The sequence below is a fragment of the Macaca thibetana genome, chromosome 8, assembly GCF_024542745.1.
Source record: "Macaca thibetana thibetana isolate TM-01 chromosome 8, ASM2454274v1, whole genome shotgun sequence".
Classification (NCBI taxonomy): Eukaryota; Metazoa; Chordata; class Mammalia; order Primates; family Cercopithecidae; genus Macaca; species Macaca thibetana.
Window position 1 is genome coordinate 66,720,522 of NC_065585.1, and position 25,774 is coordinate 66,746,295.

Sequence of the window (25,774 nt, forward strand, 5' to 3'; positions counted from 1 at the left end):
ACATCAATATTTATTAAATTTGATCACTATATTGTCACTTTTTAAAAACTATGTATCCCCTAAATTTTTTATAATTTTTTAAGCAGATACTATCATTATGACACAGATATAGTAGGTAATCCATACATATTATATAGATAAATATTCATTATTCAATTTAGTTGGACCAATAACATAATCTACATGAATTCAAATGAAAATATGAAAATAGTCTCTCTGGGCGCCCCTCTTGCTTGCATACTTTCTAATTTTCTATACCATGAATAATTGATAATATGTATATTTGTTTTTGCCTTCAATGTTATTGTCCCTTTGGTCTACAATGCTTCTTCCTTGTCTGTTTACTGAAGGACCTTCAGTTTTTATTCTATCCTTTAAGTCATGTATGAAGAATTAGCGGAAAAAGAAATGTTTGTAGGTCATGTAAAAAAACAAATTCTGAGAAAATAACTGAACATAACTTTTCTATTTGAGAACCACAGAATTATATTGTTAATTTTTAAAGACATTTAAATTGATTCCAAGTATCTTATAGACCAAATATCTAGTTAACTGATTTAATATGTCATCCTTCAAAGAATTAATACAATAACTATAATTCTCCAGAACACACTATCATCAAGAACAATAAATTGTAGTTCAGAAGAAAGTAACAGTCCCACATACTAGAACAATATGCCATATATTTTTTGTAAAAAGTATTTCCTACTGAGACAAACACTTGTATCCCTATATTATACCCAGTAAACCAAAACATTTCCCTTTTGTCATTTAAAAACAGAAGAATTAGAAACAAGTTTCCTTCCTCAACCTTCACATTGGCAGGGCAATGAATTATGAAAAACATGCTGTTGTTTAACAGAATGAAGCATGGCTACACAGCATTGCAAACAACGTTTATTAACGAAACATACTAGAAAACTTGCAACGCAATTCGTTAATGGAAATATGCAGCAACTACTCTCGTCATAAGTGTTTAACAGCTGTGACTTTGCAAAATGAGTTAGTACCTTCCACAGTGTAAAATATAGAAAAAAAATCAGATGACTAATATGAACCTACAAGGTTTCACGTAGCATGTCACTGTGGGAATCTTAATAACCTTCTACCTGGATTGTTTGTCTAAGACTCGCATTTTCGGTTCCATGAGGTGTGGTTGTTAGCTAAGCTGAAGGTAATTTGAGACTAATTACCAGCCATGTCAATGGCAATTCTCCCACAATAATCAACCATATTTTCCCTTTTGAAAAATCATTTCTTGGATAACAATTGTAAAAGTAAAGAGGTTTCAGGCTGTTTCCCAGTTTCTTTGTTCCTAAGGGTACTTCCTTCCCCTAGAAGAAACCAAGCATCACTCAACTGGAGGTAAAAACTCAGACTTTATTTGCACTGAAAATAGGTTGAAAGGATGAAAACAGCAGACTAATGTATTAATAGTAAGGTATTTGAGGGAAGAACTCAGTTCTAATTGTTTATTTTATCAAATGCACTTAAAACAGTGCAGAGGCATATGTCGTGGGTGCTCAGCTAAATGATCGACTTAGATGTATACTAACTATTACGTTACCTTGCTTTTCTTATTTCTTATTTCAACACTTTGGTGGAGTAACTTGAACAATAACCTCTCAGTACGTCTTTAAACTATTTTGCTTATTTGAGAAATATTTCTTAAAAGGAAGTATTTCCAGTGGAAATATAAGAAAAAGAAACTAGAATTGATTATTTTATAGCAGATGCAATACTTCCACATTATTTTAGTGATTCCCATTATGATATAATTGATACCTATAACATAGTCACAGTATATTGTATTAACAATGTTTTCCATTTTAAAAGTCTCCTTAGGTTTGAACTTCCATTTGACAAATGATTTCCAAGGCACTAAATTGTATATATTTTACTAAATATGTACAACTGTTAAAACTAGTCAAAGTTTCGTTCAGGAGAAAAACTTTCCCTGCCTGAAGAGAAAATGAGGAGTAGATAAACATATTTATTTTAATGAAATAGGGACCTTATGTATACCACAAGGTAACGTGTGTTAGAATATTTTATGAAGTTGCTTTAAGCTCTTTGGAAGCCATTGTTCCTAAATAGCTGAGTTTAATTATTATAAAAATCAGCTTCCTTGGTATATTATTTAGTTAAAACAGTTTATTCTATAGTCAATAGCTTTGTTACCAAATTGAGGTTAGTAAAAAAAATACAGACAAAGCCATTGAACCATATGTCCCATGAAACTTGACCTATACGGAAATGAGAATTTAGTATATAGCTCATACGTGAAATATGAGAATGTAATTGGGTTAGAAAAACCACAAGCTGCTATCCAAAGACAATTGCCAGAAAGAATCTCATGTAAACTGATAAAGATACTGCACCATTTTTTTCTTTTGTTTCTTTTATTGAATACAATTACTTAAACATGCCTTCCACATCACCCCATGGCATACAAAAATATAGAAATTAAAAAATTATATTTTATACAGTGTTTTTCCTCAAAGATCCAGCTTTCTTTACTCATTATTACAACAAAGTAAGGAATCCATCTAAAATTACTATTGTCTTGTCAAAACGATTCAAAAAGCTAATTTCTATAGATTGACAATGGACAAAGCACAATTTAAGTATCATTAAAAATAAATGCATCAATATGGAATAATAATTCTAAATTAAATAAATGCATTAAATTGAAACATCAAATTTGTTTAAGTTGATCGAGTTTATTATTGCTATTAAGAAACAACAATAGCAACGAAATCCTGGTTCGTCACCTTTAGAAGAAAACAGGGAATCAACTTATTACTTTGAAAATGGGTAAAAGGAAAAAAAAGAGGGAGAGGAGGAAGATGTGAGAGTAATCAAGGATTTTTTCATATATATATTTTTTTTTTTACAAGAACTGTCCTTTTTTTTTGTTTTGTTTTGTTTTTGTTTTTATTTTTTATGTTTTTGTTTGGGATGGAGTCTAGCTCTGTCACCCAGGCTGGAGTGAGTGGTAAAATCTCAGCTCACTGCAACCTCTGCCTCCCGGATTCAAGCAATTCTCCTGCCTCAGTCTCCCAAGTAGCTGGGATTACAGGCGTGTGCCACAATGCCCGGCTAATTTTTGTATTTTTAGTAGAGATGGGGTTTCACATGGGTCAGACTGGTCTCGATCTCCTGACCTCATGATCCGCCCACCTCGGCCTTCCAAAGTGCTGGGATTACAAGCATGAGCCACTGTGCCCAGCCAAGAACTGCACTTTTGAGAACAGAAAGTTGATAATAGAAGTCATGAAAATACAACCACTGTGAATTTATTTTTTTAACCACTAAATGTACCAAAGATGAATATGATCAGACCTCTGTATCCGCTAAACTACCAATTTACAGGAAATACAGGGGCAGAAAACATGTTCAATAACACCATGGGGATGCCATTGCCAAAAACTATAGCATGAGAAAATCTACAGAACAAACATACTGGTTTTTTAGGCACAAAACATCAAAGGAAGGAGAAGAAGATATGACTGAGATTTAAAGGGAAATGCCAACATATCAACCAATTACAAAATATAGGACTTATTTGTATTCTGAATAAAATCTTATTTGAGAATTATGACGATTGGTAAAATGTGAATAAACGTTTGATACTATTAAGGGATTATTATGAATTTTAGATATACATAATGTTTTGAATATTTTTTAAATGAAAAATGCCTTACCTTTTATTTACATAATAACATATTTAGAGATGAAATGATATGATATCTGGGATTTGATGCAACATTATTTTGGATGGGTGGTTGTGGCTATAGATAAAAATGAGATTGGTTAGAAAATTAATCATTTGTATAGCTCAGTGATGGGTATTTGGAAGTTCTTTATATTATTTATTTTCTCTATTTTAATATAGGTTTTAAATTATCTGCAATATTAATTTAAGAAATATAGAGAATACTTCTATCCTTAGATAAAGAGGGGTCCAAGAACAATTCAGTTTATGGTAAACGAAGCCAATTCTGACCTGTGAACACTTGCAGACTTCAAGATTCTGAAGCCTCAGGCAGGGACAGGAGATGTGGCCTAGGATTACATGTACGAGTATTTGGAAATAAGAACCCCACAAAAAAACTATTATCACACTGAAAAAAATGGACTGGAGAAAGTACACCTACCAGGACAAGGAAGAAGCAGGGAAATGAAATTCCTCTGTTTTCTCCTAAGTCTGAGTGGGTATAGAAAGACAAGCTAGTGGACACCAAAATAAAGCTAACAGAGAAACTCGTATGGTATTCTATTCCATAGGATGACTACCACCAGTAAGTGGATTTCAGAATTAGTTAAAATGAATGGAGACACTGCCCTATACCAAGAAAAATTCAAGAGGTAAAATAAATTGTGTGTTGTGTTGTCCTAAGTTTAGTTTGAACAAATTGAGAAAACTAAATTATTAAGAAAATTGGGTGAATATGATTATGGGCTTGGAATTAGATGATACTAAGGAATTATTTTAAGTTTTTTTTTTTTTTTTTTTTACTTTTATTTTAAGTTCCGGGTACAAGGGCAGGTTTCTTACATAGGTAAAGTTGTGTCATTGGGGTTTGTTGTACAGATTATTTTATCACTCAGGTACCCATTAGTTATTTTTCCTGATTGTCTCTCTCCTCCTATCCTCCACCCTCTGAAATGCCTCAGTGTGGCTTTTTCCCTCTATATGTCCATGTGTTCCCATCATTTAGCTCCCATGCATAAGTGAGAACATGCAGTATTTGGTTTTCTGTTCCTGTGTTAATTTACTAGTATGTGAATATCACATGGTTGTGTAAGAAGATGTCCACAGTTTTAGAGATGCATACTGAACTAGGTAGAGGTGACAAAACATATTATCTGATGTATGTTTTATAAATATGCTAAAATATGATTTTTAGACCAGTAGTATCAGTCTTACTTGTAGACTTATTAGAAATGTGGAATCTCAATATCCACCACAGATATGTTGAATGATAATTTTCATTCTAAGGGAATCCTCAAGTAATTTTTATGAGCATTAATTTTTTTTTTAAGTTCTGATTGTACAAACTCCAACAAAGAAGGAAAGATAAAGAAAATAATGGAAGACAATGTGGCAGAATTTTCGTAAATGTTAAATTGGGGAAAGGACATGTAAAACTCATTGTATCATTATTCCTATTTTGATATGCTTTATAAATTTTTATTATTAAATCTAAAAATAATATTTGAAAAAAGACAACACAAGATTCAAAGTTCAACAGACAAATTTGTAGAATTTCTTCTGCATTTATTCTTGCTCTATCTCTGAAACCTGAATAATTTTAAAATTCAAATCTACTATATGAATGTTAAAGGGAAAGAAGCTGTTATGCTACTTAAACTAAAGAATATACTGGAAAGTAGAAAATTTGATAAATAAAGATAATTTTTCCCAAAATTTATGATAAAGTGGAAAAATACATCATGAAATTACTAGAATGTTCAGCATTAATGTATAAACACAATTTGTGGTTCACAATAATATAATTATTTAAAGCATAACTTTAAAAATGAGATTTTATTATTCACCTTGGCAAGAAATGAATATTAAAGTGTACTATATTTTATGATTATAGAATCAAAGAGCTAGTAATCATTGAAACAGGAATAACTAACATTAAATTGGGTTATTCTCAAAACACTCAGAAAATAATGGTCAATTTGTATTATTGTGTGTAAACAGAACTGTGAAAGAAATTCTTTTTCTATGTTTAACAGAATAAAAAAATACCTTCGCATGAAAGTTCAAAGGGCTTTACAGATATAGCACACTTAATCTGAAAGACAAAAAATGACAATTTCCATGCATGTAGCACATAAAACATATCTTCAGCACACTTCAGAGCAACTCATGTGTAAAATAGCATAATCAATATTGTTCTTATGCATATTAAATTATCAACAAAATTAGAGAAAAACAGAGGACAAATCATTTTGTGTTTTAAAGCTGTAAATGCACTTTCTAGAGGATAATGTAAACTTATTTCCATGTTTCTTTGTGTTTGAAAGTATTATTTTGTTCAGTAGTATTTTTTAAAAATTATTATTGTAAAGTAAATATCTCCCTAGGAAAGTGTCTACCTTTTCCCTTCCAAGTAACACAATAGACATATTTACAGAAAGTTATCACTAAACTTCATATTACTGAAATAAGTAGATCAAATCTGAATCTACTATATGAGTGTTAAAGGGAAATGTTATGAATGTTAATGAATGTTAATGAATCTTCTAGATTAGCAATCTAAGAATTAGTTTTTGTGGGTTTTATCAGTATTTTCTCCACTGAAATTAAAACAGCATTAGTAAATTATAAAATAGATCAATTTTTAAAAGTTAATTCAATTAAAAATAAGAAGTCTATTATATATAAGTCTAAATAATATAGTTTCATAAAAATGACTATATTTTCAAGAACAAAAATATCAAGGATAAAACTGGCATTATTTCACATTTTTACAATTCTCAAGAGGTACACAATCTGGAAAACTCTACTTGTGAAATAATGAGAATAAAAAAAGGCTATGATGTCTTAGTATTATTATGAAAATGTTTTAGCCTTACAGACCCCTCAAGAGTCTCTGAGCAGCATATTGAAATTGTTGTTCTAATTTAATTCTGGATCATATATTGTTTTGAATCAAAGGATAAGATTCATGCATTTCCTGCCAGGCATGGCGGCTCACACTTGTAATCCCAGCACTTTGGGAGGCAGAGGCAGGTGGATCACCTGAGGCCAGGAGTTCGAGACCAGCCTGGCCAACATGGTGAAACCCCATCTCTACTTAAAAAAAAAAAGTACAAAAATTAGCAGGTGTAGTGGCACGGGCTTGTAACCCCAGCTACTCGGGAGGCTGAGGGAGGAGAATCTCTTGAAACCAGAAGGCGAAGGTTTCAGGGGGCCAAGATCACGCCATTGCACTCCAGCCTGGGCAACAGAGCGAGACTCCATCTCAAAAAAAAAAAAAAAAATTCATGTATTTCCTACACAGAGTAAAAATTATATTGAAACAGCCAATTCTATTCCTTAGTTAAGGAAATGTATCTTTTAATAATTCACTTGCTCATAGATCAAATATCTATTTAATAACTATTTTTAACACATATAAGACAAAGGACTGGTGGTCCAAAAATAAATACATGTGTCCATGAACACTTCCGCCAACATTCCCTCAATTGATTTATGTTCTGATAGAAAACACTTGTACACATAAATGATGAGACACTATGACATGGTGACTGTTGTGGTATTTATGTACAAAAGATGACAGAGATAGGCATAGGAACAGTGCATGCTTATATTTGAGTGAGATAGTGTGAAAAGATGTGAAGGAAAATTTCTCAGAAGAGTGCAGGTTAAAATACTAAGGCCAATGACAAATTTGGAAGACAGCAGTTAAAAAGATTAGGTGGAGTGGAAGTATGAAGAGTAATAGGAAAAGTTGAGCCTGTAAATGTAACTTAGCAAATACTATAGCATAATTCATTTGGGGAAATACAAGAAATTCACTATTGCTAGACTATAGAATTCCACGAATACAGAATAATAATATGGGGAAAGGAAGAGACAGGAGATGTGTCTAAAGGATTAAGAGAAGGTCAGAAAAGTAAGACTCATGCAAGATGTATTCACAAGTTAGAACATTCTGGAGTTTCACTAAAGAATTTTATTTATTATTGACTAATAATATAAATACAGAAAGGTATACAGCTCTGTGAATTGGCTTCTATGCACATTTTGATACATGTTTTTTACTGAAAATATGAATATATTCTGTTGGTACTATACCTTGTAGGGGAAATTTTGAATCATTGACTCTGTATATGTTCAATTTTAGCAGATGCTAAGAGTTTTTAAAAATGCGTACCAGCTGCTGTACGTTTTCAACAATACTTGAGCTGTTCCATGTTTTGCAGTTTAGTGATTCTAGTTGGTTTAGATTAGTATTTTAATATAACTTTAACTTTCATTTCTAAAATGGTTAATGAAGTTAGGCATCTATTTTATATGTTAATATGGGCATTTGAATATCATTTCAGGAAGTGTCTGTTAAAGTCTTTGCCAATTTTTCTGTTGGGTTATCTATATTTCTCTTAGAAATTTGCAGGAGTCCTTTATTTGTTCCTTTCTCAGATAAATGTGATTGGAGAAGAAACTGTCCCCAATTCTCCCAATTCTCTCTTCATTGACATTTGGTAAGCAAAAGTTATAAATTATAATAAATTCTTCATTGACATTTGATGAGTGTAAGTTGTAAATTATAAAATAGATTGATTTATCCATTTTTAAAAATTTTATATTTATAACATCTTGTCAGTTTTAAGAAATCTGCCTTCTCAAGGACTCAGGAAAATATGTTTCCAGTTGTTTACTAAAAACTTTATTATGTAAGGTTCACACTTAATACACAATCTATTTAGAACTTATTTTTGTGTATGGGGTGAGATAGGGGTTTGATATGTTTTGTCCACATATAGAAAACAATCAGCATAGGTTATTATTGAAATAATTATCTTCTTTCTAATGTATTGCAGCATCACTTTTCTAGTAAAACATATCAATGTATATAAAAAGTCTGCTTCTGAACTCTGTATTTCCTTCCATTGATCTATTTCTTTGTTTGCACAAGTATCTCATTATTTAATTATTACAACTTTAAAGTCATCTGGTGGTGTCTCTAGCTTTCTTCATTTTTTTTCATATTTTCTTGGCTATGCTTGGCAATTTGCATTTTTATGTAAAATATTTTCAAATTTTTATGTGATAAAATATACATAAAATAAAGTTTACTATCCTAATAATTTTTAATAGTATAGTTCATTGGAATTTAGTACAATCTCGTTGTTGTGCATCATTTCCACCGTCTTTCTCTAGTACTCTTCATCTCATAAAACTGAAACTCTATACCTATTAGACAATAACTCCCATTCCCCTCCCAACAGCCACTGGCAATCACCACTCTACTTTTTGTCTCTATGACTTTTGACTACTCTAGGTGCCCTCATAAAGTGAAAACATACAGTATTTGAACTTTTATGACTGACTTATTTCACTTAGCATAATATCCTCAAAGTTCATTCATGTAGCAACATATGTCAAAGATTCCTTCACTTTGAGGGGGAATAACATTTCACTGTATGTGTATACAACATTTTGCTTATCCATCCATCTGTCCATGGACACTTGGGTTGTTTCCATGCTTTAGTTATTGTGAATAGTGCTACTATGAACATGATTGTACTAATAACTCTTCAAGATTCTGCTTTAAATTATTGTGGGTATATATCCATAAGTGGAAGGACTGGATCATATAGTAATTACATTTTTGCTTTATGAAGAGCTGCCATCCTGTTTTCTACAGGGGCTGTACCATTTTACATTCCCACCAACATTCCTACCATTGTGGTGGCCAGTAACGGGGGAGGCTGAGATGAGTGGATTCCCTGAGTCCAGGAGATGCAGATTGCAGTTAGCCAAGATTGCATCACTGCACTCCAGCCTAGGCAACAGAGTGAGACCTGTCAAAAAAAAAAAAAAAAAAAAAAAAAAAAAAAAAAAAAAAAAAAAAAGAGAGAGAGAGAGAGAGTTAAATTAAAAAATAAATAAAAGCCATTTGATCATATATGTGAGTGTTTATTTCTTGCTTTCCATCTATTATATTTATCTATGTATCTGTCTTTATTCCTTTATTCCAGTACATTGCTGTTTTTATTATTATAACTTTGAAATAAGTTTTTAAATCTACAAGTGTGATCTTGAACTTTTGTTCTTTTTCAAAATTGTTTGGGCTATTTGAGTTCTCTTGAGATTAAATATGAATTTTAGGATAGATTTTTCTATTTCTACAAAAAATTCCACACCATTTTGATTTTGACAGAGATTGCAATTAATCTGTAGTTCACTTTGGGTAATATTGAAATTTTAAAAATATTAAGTTTTTCAATCCATGGACATGGAATGTCTTTCCATTTGTTTATTTCTTATTTAATTTCTTTTAGCAATGTTTTAACATTTTTATTGTACAGATCTTTCACTATCTTGGTTAATTCTTAAGCATTTTATTCTTATTGATGCTATTGCAAATGGAATTGCCTTCTTTACTTCTTTATCAAATTGTTCATCATTAGTTTATAAAAATGCAACTAATTTTGCATTTTGATTGTGTAACCTGCTACTTTGTTGGATTTATTTATTCTGACAGGTTTTTTTTTTTTTTTGGTGGAATGTTTAGGATTTTCTACATATAATATTATATTATCTGAGAATAGAAATAATTCTACTTATTCCTTTCCAGTTTGGACTATTGGCTCTGGCTAGAGCTTCTAGTACTGTGCTAAATAGAAGTGGTAAAATCAGGTAGCTTTGCCTTTTTGTGATTTTAGAGAAAAAGCTCTTAGTCTTTCATCATTGAGTATGATCTTGATTGTTGACTTTCATATATAATTTTTATTATGTTGAATTAGCTTACTTCTGTTCCTAGTTTGTTAACCTTTTTTTTTTTTTTCCTGAAAAGATATGTTGAATTTTGTCTAATGGTTAGTCTGCATCAATGGAATTATTATGTGGATTTTGTTCTTCATTCTGTTAATGCGGTGTGTTACGTTAATTGATTTTCATAGTTTACACCATCCTTACATTACAAGAATAGATCCCACTCATCATGATATGTCATCTTTTTAATATACTGATGAATTTGGATTGCTAGTATTTTGTTGAGAATATTTTAATCTATGTGTATAAGGTATATTTTTCTGCAGTTTTGGGGGGTGTTTAGTTAGTTTGTTTTGTCCCTGTGTACTTTTTGTGTATGGCTTTGGTATCAAGACAATGCTGGCTTATATAATGAGTCAGAAAGTGTTTATGTTCCCACCTCTTGAAATTCCTGAAAAAGTTGGAGAAAGCAAAATTAGTTATTCTTTAAATGTTTGGTAGAACCCACAAGTGAAGGTAATAGGTCCAGGGCTTTTATTGGTCAGAAAAGTATTGATTACTGACTCAATCTTCTTACTAACTGTAAGTCTACTTAGAGTTTTCATTTTTTATTTCAGTATTGTTAAGTTTTATGTTTCTGTAATTTTTTTCCATTTCATCTAGGTTATCCAATTTTTTGGTAGATAGTTGCTCATCTAATCCATTTTATTTCTGTAGATTCAGTAGGAATGTCCCTACTTTCATTTCTGAGTTCAATAATTTAAGTTTTCTCTTTTCTTAGTAAATCTTCTTAAATGGCTGTAAATTCTATTTATCTTTTTGAAGAAGCAGCTTTAAAGAAAATTTCTCTGTAGTTTTCTACTTTCTATTTCATTTATCTCTACTTATTCATTATTATTCACTTTCTTCTGGTAGCTTTGGATTCATTTTTTCTTCTAGTTTCTTTTTTGATTTGAGATCTGTCTTTTAAAATGTAATTTAATGTAAGCATTTATAATTATGGTTTTCTCTCTCAGCACTGCTTCTGTTGTATTCCATAAATTCTAGTATGTTATGTTTCCATTTTCATTTGTCTCTATTGTAGTTTTCTAATGTCCCATACTTTTTTTATCCATTAGTTGTTTGAGTGTATTTTTTAATATTTAATATTAAATTTGTGAATTTTCCAGTTTTTCTTCTGTTGTTGATTTCTAGATTTATTCTTTATGATTAGAAAATATACTCTATATAATATATATATCTATATATCTAAATCTATTGAGAATTAATTTGTGGTCTAAGATATAGTCTATCCTGGAAAATGACTTATGTGTACTTGACAATAATGGATATTCCGTTGTTCTTAGGTAGAGTGTTCTATATATGTCTGCCAGATCTAATTGGTTTACTATGTTGTTGTTAAGTCCTCTATTATTTTCTTATCTTTTATCTGTCCTATTATTGAAAGTGGGCTACTGATATTTCCAAATATTATTGTACAACAGTCTATTTCTCACATTAATTCTGTCAATTTTTGTTTCACATTTTTTGATGATATATTATCAGATACATGAGTGTATATAAACATTCATAAGTGTTATATATTCTTATTTTATTGAACCATTAATTAATATGCGATGACTTCTTTGTTTATTACACACTTTTTTGATTAAAAGGTTTTTTCCTTCTGATGTTAGCATAGTTATTCTCATTCCATTTTGGTTACTATTAAAACAGAATATTTTTTCTATTCTACTTTCAAACTATCTGTTTTTTGATCTAATGGAAGTCCCTGTAAATAGCACAGAATTGGGCCATATATTTTTAATTTTTTTTCTGCCAATTTCTGTCTTTTAATTGAATGGTTTAATCCATTTACATGTAATGTAGTGATTGATAGGAAGAGATTTACTTATTTCATGTTTGGTATTTGTTTTCTGTATGGCTTACAGCTTTTTTATTTCTCCTTTTCTGCATTAATGTGTTATTTTATGCTTAATTTTTTTATAGTGAAAGGTTTCAATTCACTTATTTGCTTTTGTATATATGCTATATATAACTATTTTTTTTGTGGTTAACATTAAGACTACATTAAAGTCCAGAAGTTACAATACTCTAATTTGGATTTATACCAGCTTACCTATAACATGCAAAATCTCTGGCCCTTTACAGTTCCATCCTTGCCCCTTTCAGTTATTGATGTCACAAAATGTAAACATGTTTTGAAACATAAGTTAATTATTTTTAATGCATTAGTAACTTATGTAGAAAACAAAATACAGAGTTATAAACCAAAGTTACAATAATACTAACTTTTAGCCTAATAATTATACTTAACATTTTAATCTCTTAGATCATGTGGAAAACAAAAAGTAAAGTTACAAGTTATGCTAAAGTAATACTAGTTTTTATACATGACCATTTATTTACCTTTATTTATGATTTTATTCTTCATATTTCTTTGACTTGCTGTCTAACATCCTTTTATTTCAACCTGTAGAACTCTAGCACTTTTTGCAGGGCAAATCTTGTAGTAATAAACTACATTAGCCTTTATTTGTCTGGGAATGTCATAATTTTTCCATCACTTTCAAAAAATATGGTTTTATCAAAAGTAGCATTTTAGGTTGACTTTTTTTTTTCTTTTAGCACCTTAAATATATCAGCCCACTGCTTTCTGCCCTTCCAAGTTTGTAATTTAAAAAATCTGTTATAATCTTATTGAAAGTCAGTTGTATGTGGTGAGTCACTTATTTCTCTATGTTTTCAAGGTTTTCCCTTTTGATTATAATGTGTTTCAGCATGGGCTTCCTTTAGTTGTTTCTAATTTTGTTCTGTTGTGTGTGTGCTTCTTTGATGTTTATGTCTCTCATCAAAGTTGGAAAGTTTTCGGCCATTACTTCATTAATAATCTCTATGTCTCTTTATCTCTCTCTTTTCCTACCAGAATTCCCTCAGTGTGCATCACATCAATTATCTTTGATGATATTCCACAAGTTTCTTAGACTCTGTTCACTTTTCTACAACTTTTTTTCCTATATATCCTTAGACTTAATAATTTCAACTGTTCTATCAAGTACACTGATTCTTTTATCTGTATGTTCACATCAGCCTTTGAATCCCTCTAGTAAATGTATTATTTCAATTATTATGCTTCTTAGCATTATGCTTCCTTTATGGTTTATTCTTTTTCTTTTATTGATATTTTCATTTTGTTCATATATTATTGTCTTTACTTCCATTATATTTTCCTTTAGTTCTTTGGACACTTTTAAGACAGCTATTTAAAAGTCATTGTATACTAGGTCTGCCATTTATTTCTTCTTGGGGAATATTTCTTTGTGTGTGTGTGTGTGTGTGTGTGTGTGTGTGTGCGCGTGTGATACTTTCCTGTTTCATTGTATAACTTGTGATTGTATTGAAAATTAGGCATTTGAATCTAGTAATGTGGTAATTCTGGAACTCAGATTTGTAAACCTAAGATTTCAGGTTTTATTCTGAGCCTGTTCCTTTCCCTGGCCATGTGTCATGATGTTTTTGCTTTTCCGATATATGCAGTAGCTTTTAAATGTCCTAGTCTTTAAAGTCTGCGTATTAGTGAGAGTTCTCTAGAGGGAAAGAACATATATATGGACAGTTTCTTTGGTAGAAGGCTAGAGGTCTCATTGAGGAAGGATGGGAGAAAGATTGTCAGCATAAACTTTTAGTAATGTAGTGGTGTCCTTTCTTAAGGGGACCTGGCCTCCACTTTATTCAAGGGGTTCTGGCTCTGTAAACTGGCTCAAGTCTGGAAATTGATTGAGGGGTTGTGATTTTCTTTTTTTATAATTCAAATTAGTATTTTGTCCATTTGACCTAGAAATTTTCTGCTTGTGTTAATTAAGTAGGAATGCAGTAGGCTTCCTATCAATTTCACTTCTAGAACACCGTGATTAATTAGCTAGTGCCAGAGCTCTACACAAGTCAGACTATTCTGATTCACACTTTGCCTCTGCTGTCCATTACAGTAGCTATACCCGCCAAGCCTTTGAAGTTGAGTGCTGCCACTTGGTGCCTGCCACCTCAGGATGTAATTATTCCCATTGTATTTAAATTTTGTGGTTGAGTGACCACAGTTCCCACTACTAGGTCTGACATACTGAGAAGAGTAATTACTGGGCTCTTTAAAGATGCAGGTGCTACCCTCATAAATCTATTTTGCAAGACATTAGTCAAGAGTATATCTTCAGGACCCTCCCAGTTGGGAAGAGTAGGTTTAAGGTGACTAATCCACTCTAACATTCCAATCTCCCTCAGCTTTTGAATCCCTTTCTCTACATTAAACCAAGGGAGATCAGACATTTCCAGCTCACTCGCAATGGGCCATCTTTTAATCTATATTTCAGCTAACAAAGCACATAAACTATTAGAACCTTTTTAACTCCCTGTGCTGCAACATGAAATGTAGAGTCCCTACTTAGTGGATGCAAATCAATAAATTCAGCCTGATCCAATTCTATGTTCTTCCTCCATTATCCCACACCCTTAATATGCATTCCCATGCCTGTTCTACAAATTTCTGGGAAACAGAAGCAGTTCAAAATTAGAAAACTCAATCAGTTCTTTCTGAGTATAGCACACCCCCTCATGGGTCACACTGTCAAACTCACCTCTTGGGGCCTGCCGAGACTTTAGGCTAGTTATAGGTCTAGAAGCAAACAGGGGTGTTGAGGGTGGTTCCTGAGGAGAATTGACATTATCTTTTCTGGCAACTGCTGCAGAGAAGGCCCTCACTGTTGCCTCAGGAAGCACAGGGTTTATATTTTCAGGCAAAGGTGAAAGGTTGATGGCAGCATGGGTTGAAGAGGGGATGTTGCCACTAATGGGGATGGGGAAGCTGTTTCTTCTGGCAAAAATGTTTATCAGAGTTATAAACTCAGTGTCCCCAGCTTCATCAGGGTCCTCTCACACATCCCCGTTTCCAGTTGCTGGGTCCCACTCTTTTCCAATCAATGCCTTCACTTTAACAGTAGACACCTGGTGAGGCTGTGCATGCACCTTTCATTGTAGGTCAGTCACTTGCATGATAAGAGCTTGTGTCTGTTTTTCCACAATTTCAGCTCTTTCTCTACAGGAGATAAGACTCTCACTCAGGGCAATCTTAGCAGCTGTGAGGCTCAGCATCTGTTTCTGAAGCTAGGAGATGGAATCCTGATTTCATCATTGTCTTTCATCACTTTGTCCACTGAACTTAGGAGTAACCAACCAGCTTCATTATGGTCCTTGGTTCTTCACATATGGTCAAAGTTATCATGTATGGAGTCACTAAACTCCTCGCCACTCATGAGCAGTGAATCACTAGTGTCAAATGCCTTTATTTTGCATAACTCTCCAAACAGTTAATGCCAATGACTATCAGTGTTCTCCATAGTATTATAAGTAGAGGCCTTAACATTTTGGGGTCTAATCATATTACACAGCCAACTCCTAAAACCCCAAAACCAATGAAAGAGCTCCATCCTTAATATTCTGTTCCTCTAGAACCACTCCCGGTACCAAAAACTCAGATACATATATATGAGTTTATTAAGTATTAATTCACAGGATCACAAGGTCCAACAATAGGCTGTCTGCAAACTGAGGAGTAAGGAGATCCAGTCCAAATCCCAAAACTGAAGAACTTGGAGTTCAATATTCCAGGGCAGGAAGCATCCAGCATTGGAGAAAGATGTAGGCTACGAGGCTAGGCTAGTCTCGTCTTTTCAGTTTTCCCCCTGCTTTTTTCATCTTGCCATGCTGGCAGCTGATCAAATGGTGCCTACCCAGATTAAGGGTGGGTCTGCCTTTCGCAGCCCACTGACTCAAATGTTAATCTCCTTTGGCAACATCCTCACTGACACATCTGGGATCAATACTTTGCATCCTTCAGTCCATTCAAGTTGACACTCAGTATTAATTATCACAGCTAGAAAACTGGGCTTGATGGAATCCTCTATCAGAATATCTATGTTATATGATTTTAGAGTGGTTGGACTGCCTATATGGTAGCTCAGTGCTTTCCTAGAGGGTATTCCAAGGATCAGGGAGTAATATACTATTTTCCCCAAGGCCTATGTATCAAAATGGCATTGTATCACGTCTCCTGCACTCTTTTAGTCAAATCAGTCATACAGACAAACCCATATTGAAAGACAAGAAACTGCAACTCTCAGTAGATGCAAAGAATCAGTGGCCATGTTTAATCAACCCCATGTGTCTACTAAGTATTATAGTTTCTGGTTTTCTGGTATCCTTATCGTTTCTTAAATTTATCCACTCCGCTCATCCCTACTGACACATTCTTACTCTGGCTTTCATAACGCATCACTTAATTAAGCTACACTGTAATCAAGATCAACTTGATGAAACCATTCAATAGTTCCTAATAGGGAAATATCCATTATTGGCAAATTATACTACTGCGTCTATGCTATTTCTTGATTTGTCATCCATCCCCAAAATTTACCCTAATCTTCAGACTGGATAAACTATTGAAAATTCTATGAAGAAAACAATTTGCCTTAACAGCATATCTCCACTTATCTTTGAAGATTTTGTTCCAGTTTGACTTTTGTTTGAAGTCTTTACTGAACACTCCTCCATTCTAAGGTAAATTGACCACTTCCTTTTTCATACCCCATGGCTCCTTGTAATTATTTCTAGCATCATTGTTTCTTGGCATTTATCTTTACATAATTGTATGCACTTGTCTTTAAGCACATTAAAAGTAATGTGTCTATCACTGTGTCTTGGTCATATTTGTAATCGCCTGCCTCATTTGGTACCTTCATTGACACCTAAGAATTTTTAGTTAGGTAAACAACTATAGAATAATGAGAGAACATGTCTTCCCCCTTCATATTGAGTCAAGTAGATAGACTGCCAGGAAGCAAACACATGGTGAAGAAGAAAACACAAACAAACAAAATTCAGATATTGAGAAAGAATACAAAATTCAAGACAAAGTATAAGACTTGGGCTAAAATACTGACTTCAGAATGTGAATAAGAATGAACAACATCTTAAACTTTTTAAAAAATGAGGACCTCTGGCAAGAGCTAATTAAAGAGACAATCACTTATTGTCCAAGTTGAGTTATAAACCAAGACATCTTTAAACCGAAATGAACATGCATTTGTGTTCCATGTAAACAATGACAATGATTCAAATTAGTCTACTTGGTTATTATGTTTTGAAAGCAAATGACAAGTACCTCCATCCCAAGAAGCTTAGATAAAAGAGATGCAAGATGGGATCTATTGTACAAAAGTGTAACTCAGTTTCAAGGACAATTGTCACCAAGGACTTGAATAATACGAGAACTCTCCTTTTTCGTCTGGTATCTTAAACCTGATTTCTTTCTGAATATACTTCATTTTCTCAGGTCAGCTCTATGTTGGATAGGAAATAGGGCCCCTAGTAGACCCCATCTTTCTTCATAACACCACCTATGGGAGAGTATAACTTTTTTTTCTCTCTTTCTCTCTGATGCTAAGTGCACAGATCCTGAAAGTCTTTCAACAGGTACAATTTATACACATGCTCACTGCAAGATGAATATTTAGACTGGAGGTAAGGATTAATTGTGCTGTTTTACAGTGTTTAATTCAAATGTACACTATGAGCTGGTCAATAATGGAAAGAAAGGCAGGCTCCAAAGAAAGATTATAATTATTGAAATCATGCATAGTGGAAGCAAACTTTTCCACCAAAGGAAAATTACTGTTATAGAAAGACAAAAACTGATATACATTACATATCTTGTATCTGCTAGAAAATTAATTTGGCTGATACAATAACAGAGAAACAAAGTAACGACTTCAATAAAATATATTTTTTCTTCTCTTCGTAAAATTGCAGTGATAGGCAGCCCAGCATTGTGATGTAGTATCACGATGACCTAATTGACCACAGCTCCTTATGTCTTTCTGTTGTGTTTTCTTACTATGTAGTTTTCCATTTGCAAGCTCTTTTCACACCCTCAAGATGATTGCTGGGGGTCCAGTATTTATGCATGTAATTCATGCTGAATGAAGGGAGAAATTAGTAAGAGAAAAAGAAGGAGTTGGTTACCAGAGACATATTTAGGAGCTTTCACAAAAGACTTACCCAATGCTGGAAAATTCTTAGCTAGGTTCATTGTGTTCTAAGAATGTAGTGAATCCATAATAAAAGAAATAACATAAGAATGGATAGTGGACAAGCCACTAGCCATCTCTGCCACATGTCCCAGTTTGTCTGATAAGATTTACCATAAAGCTTACAATGTAAAGTTTTATATCAAGAAGTAAGAAATACATTTTAAGTAAATTTTATAATGGATATAAAACAAGTCACAACTTAAATCATAATTCTAAAATATTATTTTGTCATTCTAAAATATTCACAGTCTTAGTTCTTTGTTTTTTCTTAGACTGGGTAAATCAAATCAATATTCTCTACTATTGGCAAATAGTTGTCCATAATCATGAACATGTGTATGTGTGCAAGAAAGGCTACATACCAAGAGAACTGTATACAAACTTCATTTTCCAAAATTATTCCTTCAACACCTTTTATGAAGATGAATGCAAACTAGCCTGCAATTTTTATATTTTTCTCTTCCAATTAGGAAAGGAAAAACTACATGAAACATGACAGCTTTTGTGCCAACAAGTGTGTTTTTATTTTAGATTTTATTATTATCCTTATTTAGAGACACAAAAATTTTGCTTATAAACATTTCCAAATGTCCTGCAAATACTGCAACTTGGGGGTGATATTTGAAAATACCAATTAAACAGAGATTTTTGTATATGCCATGTTCTTTAACAGAAAATTGTTAAAAACATTCTGGATCCAAAGGAAACTGACTTTTATGATATTTGCTTATTGATATGTCACTGCCTCATAAAGCTTATAAATAATAGGATCAATTATTACAGAAATCATCATGCCTAAAAAAGTATGTCAAGTCCTTCTGAGTTACCTCACCCCCAGAAGATTCAGCATTCTGGCTATTCACTGAGTCAAACTATTTACAGTGATTAATTTGTCAAATACCTAGACAGAAGAAAGTGACATGACGGTTTTCAAGCTACAGGCTACAATCACATATTTTACAAATAATCGTACCTCAGAAAAATACTTTTATTTTTGGCAGGAACATCATGATTTAGAGCGAATGCATTCCACTACAGAGGATGGGGAGGAAGGATTCCTATAGTTACCCTTTCATGAGTAAATTGGCACCAATTTCAGGAAAAATCAGGCATGCATGCTGAAAAAAGAAGTGAAAATTTTCTGTCTGCCAATCTCATAACCAAAAGAGTTCACTTACATTCACAATTTTTTTCCTATGGATTGATAATGCTGTCCTCAGTTGAAACTATAGTGGAAAAGGATAAAGAAGACCCTATGTAAAACCTTGTCAAACAATGTCTATATATTTCTAGGTATTTTGTGTGTGTGTGTGTGTGTGTGTGTGTGCGTGTGTGTATGCAGAGTTGAGTAAGTAGAGTTTGAACATCAATGGTGACAACCTTCTGAAGTAAATTCCCCATTGTTGTTTGTCTTTCCTTTATTCTCTTCTTCCTTAGTCACCAAGCATTTTTATAGCACAGGCATCATTTTGACTTTCAAGAGCCTATAACTCTAAAGGAGGAAGCCTTCTTTCTAATCGGAAGAGCTGTTGTTCCAAGAGTGTTGTGCGTACTCATGTTGTTTTTCTTTCTTTCTAACCTCTCATTGTTTGTCCCAGAGTTGTAGGAAAAACACAGAAGATCAAGGTAAAGTCCCACCTTTCTGGCCAGAGAACCAAAAAGATGATCCCAGGGTGCAAGAAAATATCAGAGAGATTGTGGAGAGAAAGAAGCTTGGAAAAGTGCCCCCCTTTTTGAAATTATTTACTTATTCTTTTTTTGTGTATCCATTGACTGACCCTATGCAACCTAGGTTAGACTTTGAGAATGGAACTTAAATAAAGACTACTGCTCAGATCACAGATTTTCCACTGGGTGGTGCATATGTGACAGGTCTGAAGAGCATTGTAGCTATTGAAACTCCAACACACAGAAGGCAACTTGAAATTGTGGTATAAATCCAACTGAGTCAATTGCCTGCTAAAACAAAAATATCAACATTTTCTATAGGATTTAAATAGACCCAGAGTCTCAAATATAATATGCAAAATGTCTAGGGTAAAATCCAAATTATTCAATGAAACAAAAATTTGGAAAAATCTCAGATTACTTAGGAAAAGACATGCAACAGAGGCCAAAGCAGAGATGACAAGGATGTTACAATTATCTGGTACAGATTTTAAACCAGCTGTTACAAAAAAATGCTTCAACAAGAAAGGGTAAATATCTTGGAGTAAATAAAAAGTGTAAATCTCAGCAAAGAAGTAGAAGGTATAGGAAGTCAATGGAAATCTTAGAATTGAACTATATAGTAACTGAAATACAAACTTACTAGTTAAGCTCAAGAACCAAATGAAAATGATCAAGGAAAGTGTCAGTGAAGTTGAAGATGAATGAAGGGAAATTATGTAATCTGAACAGTGTAATTTTTTTTTTTTTTTAATGAAAACAATGAGAAAAGCTTTAGAGCCTTCTGGTACACTATCAAAAATTACAATATAATCCCCAAGGAAAAAAAAGACAATGTATGGAGAAAAAAGCCTGAAAATTTGTTGAAAGATATAAACCAGATGCAAGAAGCTCAATGACTCCACAAAAAGATAAAGGAGCCCATGTCCAGTTATATCTTAGCCAAACTTATGAAAACTAAATACAAAGAAAATACCTTGCAAATAGCCCTCCCAAAATGACACATTATTTATAAGAAGAAATGATAACAATGACTGGATTTTTCATCAGAAACTGTGGAGGCCAGAAGTAAGTGGACTAGCATTTGTAAAGTGTCAAAAAGAAGTCACCTCAGAATTCTGTATCCAGATAAAATGATTTTCAGGAATGATGATAAAATAAAGATATTTTCAAATGCAGAAAATCTTAGAGAATTTGTTGCCAGCAGATGTGCTCTCAAATAATTAAGTTAAGTTTTTAAGATAGAAAGAAAACGTTACCAATGGAAATTTGGAACATCAGGTATGAAAAAGGATGCTATGGTATGAATATTTGTTCCCTCCAAAATGCATGTTTACTTTTAATCCTCAAGTGGCAATATTGAGATGTGGGGCATTTAAGAGGTGCTTGTATCATGAGGGCTCTGCCATTATAAATGGATAAATCCATGTATGGGCTAATGGATTAAGGAGTTACCATGAAAGGGTAACTGGTGGCTGTATAAAATGAGGAAGAGAGACCCAAGCTAGTATGTCAGACCATTAGCATTGATATGGTTTTGCTCTGTGTCTCCACCCAAATCTCAACTTGAATTGTAATAATTCCCACATGTTGTGAGAGGTACCTGGTGGGAGGTAACTGAATCATGGGGTGGGTCTTCCTCATGCTGTTCTCTTGATAGTGAATAAGTCTCACAAGATCCGATGATTTTATCAAGTTGAGGTCCCTTGCACATGCCCCTTGCCTTTTGCCATGTAAGGTGTGACTTTCCTCCTCATTCGAATTCTGCCATGATTGTGAGGCCTCCCCAGCCATGTGGAACTGTTAGTCCACTAAACCTCTTTCATTTGTAAATTGCCCAGTCTTGGGTATATCTTTATTAGCAGTGTGAGAAAAGCCTAATACAAGCATGCTTAGCCCCCTCATCATGTGATATTCTGCACTGCTTTGAGACTATAGAGGATCTCTACCAGCAAGAAGGGTCTCACCAGATGTGGCCCCTGGACTTTGGACCGCCTCCATAATTGCAATAAATGAATTTATTTTCTTTATTAATTATTCAATTTCAGTCTATTAAAAGGAAAAGAAAACTAAGATGAACAACAGAAATGGTAAATATCTGGATATTTACCAAAAAGTGACTGAGGCAGGTCTCAATCATTTGGAGATTTATTTAGCCAAGGTTAAGAATGTGCCCAGAAAATCACAACTAACAGAAGCATCTATGACCTTGCTTTTTCCAAAGGAGGTTTGGGGAACTTAGATATTTAAAAAGCAAAGGGCAAGCAGGAGGGGAAAAAAAGGGGCAGGGTGGAGAGTGAGACAAATGGTTATATTATTGAGAGACTCTGATTTGCCTCAGTAAATCGACATTTTACATGTGAATAGAAGATACAGAGGAAAAAGTCAACTTTACATTGTCACAGCTCAGTAAATCTATATTTTACATATGATAAAGTAAACAAGTGAAAAGTGGGGGAAGAGCAAATGAGTCTATGACACAAGGTTGTGAAATTATAGCTAACTGCTGGGGAACAAAAAGGAAGACACTATTGGTGACTCAGTTTCCAAACTTACTTTCCCGTTGGCATAGTGAGTTTAAGGTCCTGAAATACTTTCTTTCACAATATAATGGCATATTCTTTCCTTTTCTAGTTCTTTAATGTATGTCTTATGGTTGAGATTTAAAAGAAACTATAAAATTGTCTGATTGAATTCAATGTATATATTTTAGTACATAAAGAACCTATTTGGTAGTAACTTTATATATTTCACATGAAGTGCAAAAAATATTACTCAGACTGTAAAAGGTAAAGGATGTATATTGCAATCTAGTCACTGTATATTTTAGTGACTACAATCTATCATTGAAACAAATGTATACTCAAGATCTATTTAAATAAGACATTAGGTACACTAACAATATCCAAGTAACCCAGAAAAAGATAGAGGAAAACAGAAGGAATAAAAAACACAGAAATCAGAGAGGGTGGGACTTCTAGAATGACTAAGTATGGACTTAGGAAGTCCTTTTGTATCTGGAGTTGGTTCCTTCCAATGGGCTCGTGGTCTTGCTGACTTCAAGAATGAAGCCATAGACCTTTGCAGTGAGTATTACAGCTCTTACAGGTGGCAGGGACCCAAAGAGTGAGCAGCAGCAAGATTTATTGTGAAGAGTGAAAGAACAAAGCTTTCACAGTGTGGAAGGGGACTCAAGTGGGTTGCCACTGCTGGCTGGCAGCGGTAGCTGCCAGGTGGCCAGCTTTTATTCCCTTATCTGTCCCTGCCCATGTCCTGCTGATTGGTCCATTATACAGAGTGCTGATTCGTCCAGTGTACAGAGTGCTGATTGGTGCATTTTACAAACCTCTAGCTAGCTACAGAGCACCGATTGGTGTGTTTTACAATCCTAACTACAGAGTGCTGATTGGTGCATTTTACAGTCCTCTTGTAAGACAGAAAAGTTCTCCAAGTCCCCACTTGACCCTGGTTTCACCTTTCAATCCCCTCTCTAAACAGGACACCCCAACTGCTGTTAGGAATTGGGTGATCACCACTCTAGCTACTTCCTGCTGGATAGGGACAAAGAAGGGGCCCTGCAGTGGCCTCCAGAGAGGAACTCCCTAGGCCAGCCAAAGGGCCAGTGGGTCGATCCAGGGGTCCTTGGTAAAACTTGTGAGTTGAGCTTATTTGGGGTTCCATTTGTAAGACCATCTGTAACATGATGGCCTCGATTCTGGAGGAAGCAAATTTGACAAGGAGGTTAGAAACCCAGGGCCCAAAGGCGAGTGATAGCAAGAAGGCTGTCACAGGACCTAGAAAGGGGAGAAGCCATGCCGCCCAACTCCAGAGGTTGGTATAAGAGTTTGAAAGGTGTTGTCTGGTGTCAGAAGCCTTTTCCTTTAAATTCCAGGTGGTGTCTCGTACTATCCTTGACTGGTTAGTGTAAAAACAATACTCTTCCCCTATGAAGGTGCAAAGTCCTCCTTTCTCAGCAGTGAGGGGGTCTAGGCCTCAGCAGTTTTGGAGAGTCAGGGCTGCCAAAGAGTCTATTTGGCATTGTAGAGTAAGGATAGATTTTGTTACTTCTTGCAAACTGTCTGAGAAATCCTTTGAGTGTGTGTGGTATAGGATAATGAAGTATATAAACCTGCTACTCTGGTTTCTGTAGCAGTAGCCATTCCTAACCCTATAAGTAGGGTTATTAGTTGTATGGCCCTGTGCTGATGGACTTGAGTTTTGAGGGGCACGGATAGGGTATGATTTCCACAAGATTAGAAGTTAGGATAATATGTGTTACCCTGTTAACTTTTAGCAAACATTTGTTGAAAACCTTGTAAGTTTAGGATTTCAATTATTCTTTGCTATTAATAAGACCTCGTTCAGTCCATTTTAACTTAAAATTGGTATAGATGGGTATTTCTTGATTCTATAAGTACTTTAAGGTTTGACTGAGTGCAAACAGCTCACACATTTGAGCAGACCAATTATTAGGCAATTTTCCTAACCCTGTTTCTACAAGAGTTTCCTTATCACTTACTGAATACCCATTGTGTCTTTTTCCCTTAATCGCCTGAGGGGAACCATCCTGTCCTGAAGGGAGTTCCTCCTAGATCTGGTCGGACCTTTGTATGGTAAAGAAAACCTCCTGGGTTAAGGATTTTTGATAGGAAAGCTATGGGTTGTCAGTGGTTTCGGTGCTTTAACTGGCAACAAGGTGGTATTGGAGTGTTATAGGGTCATGGAGAAGACCTTCAATTATCAATTATAGGTTTTAAATGTACCCTGGCTTCTAAAGGAATAGGGTACACAGTTTTTTATTTACTACTTCTCTCTCAATCTCTCTTTCTCTATCTATTTCTCTCTTTGACTTTCTGTCTTTCCCTTCTCTCTCTCGTTCCTTTTTGCTGGACTTTTCCTGCCTCTGCCCAATGCTTTTGCTGCTGTTCTCCCCTCTGCCCTTTTTGATGGCTTCAGCAGTATAATACTGCCACCTCCTTGGGTTTTTGCACTGCATGCAATAACTCCATAATTTCCTTGTGGTATTTATTGGGGGTTCCCCCAGAGGTTAGGAACTCCCTTTCTTTCCATATTACAGCATGGGCATGTAGGATTCAATAAGCATACCTGCTATCTGTATACACATTTATTCTTTTTCTCTTTCCCAGTTCTAAGGCTCAGGTAAGTGCCACTAGTTCTGCTAACTGGGTGCTGGTCCCTGGGGGAAGAGGCTTACTTTCAAGTACTGTTACATCACTAACTATGGCATAACCTGCCCTTCATATCCTATTATCCATAAATGAACTTCTATTGGTATATAGGTTAAGGTCAGGATTAGCTAAGGGGACTTCTAAGAGATTCTCTCAGGCGGCATAAGTCTGGACTATTAATTTGTTGGCAGTCACTCTTGATTGGTTCTCCATCCTCTGGGAGAAAACTAGCAGGGTTGAGGGCTGCACACATGCATAGTTGAAGCACCAGTCCCTCAAGGAGTAGTGCCTGGTATCTAAGAAGGCAGTTCTCT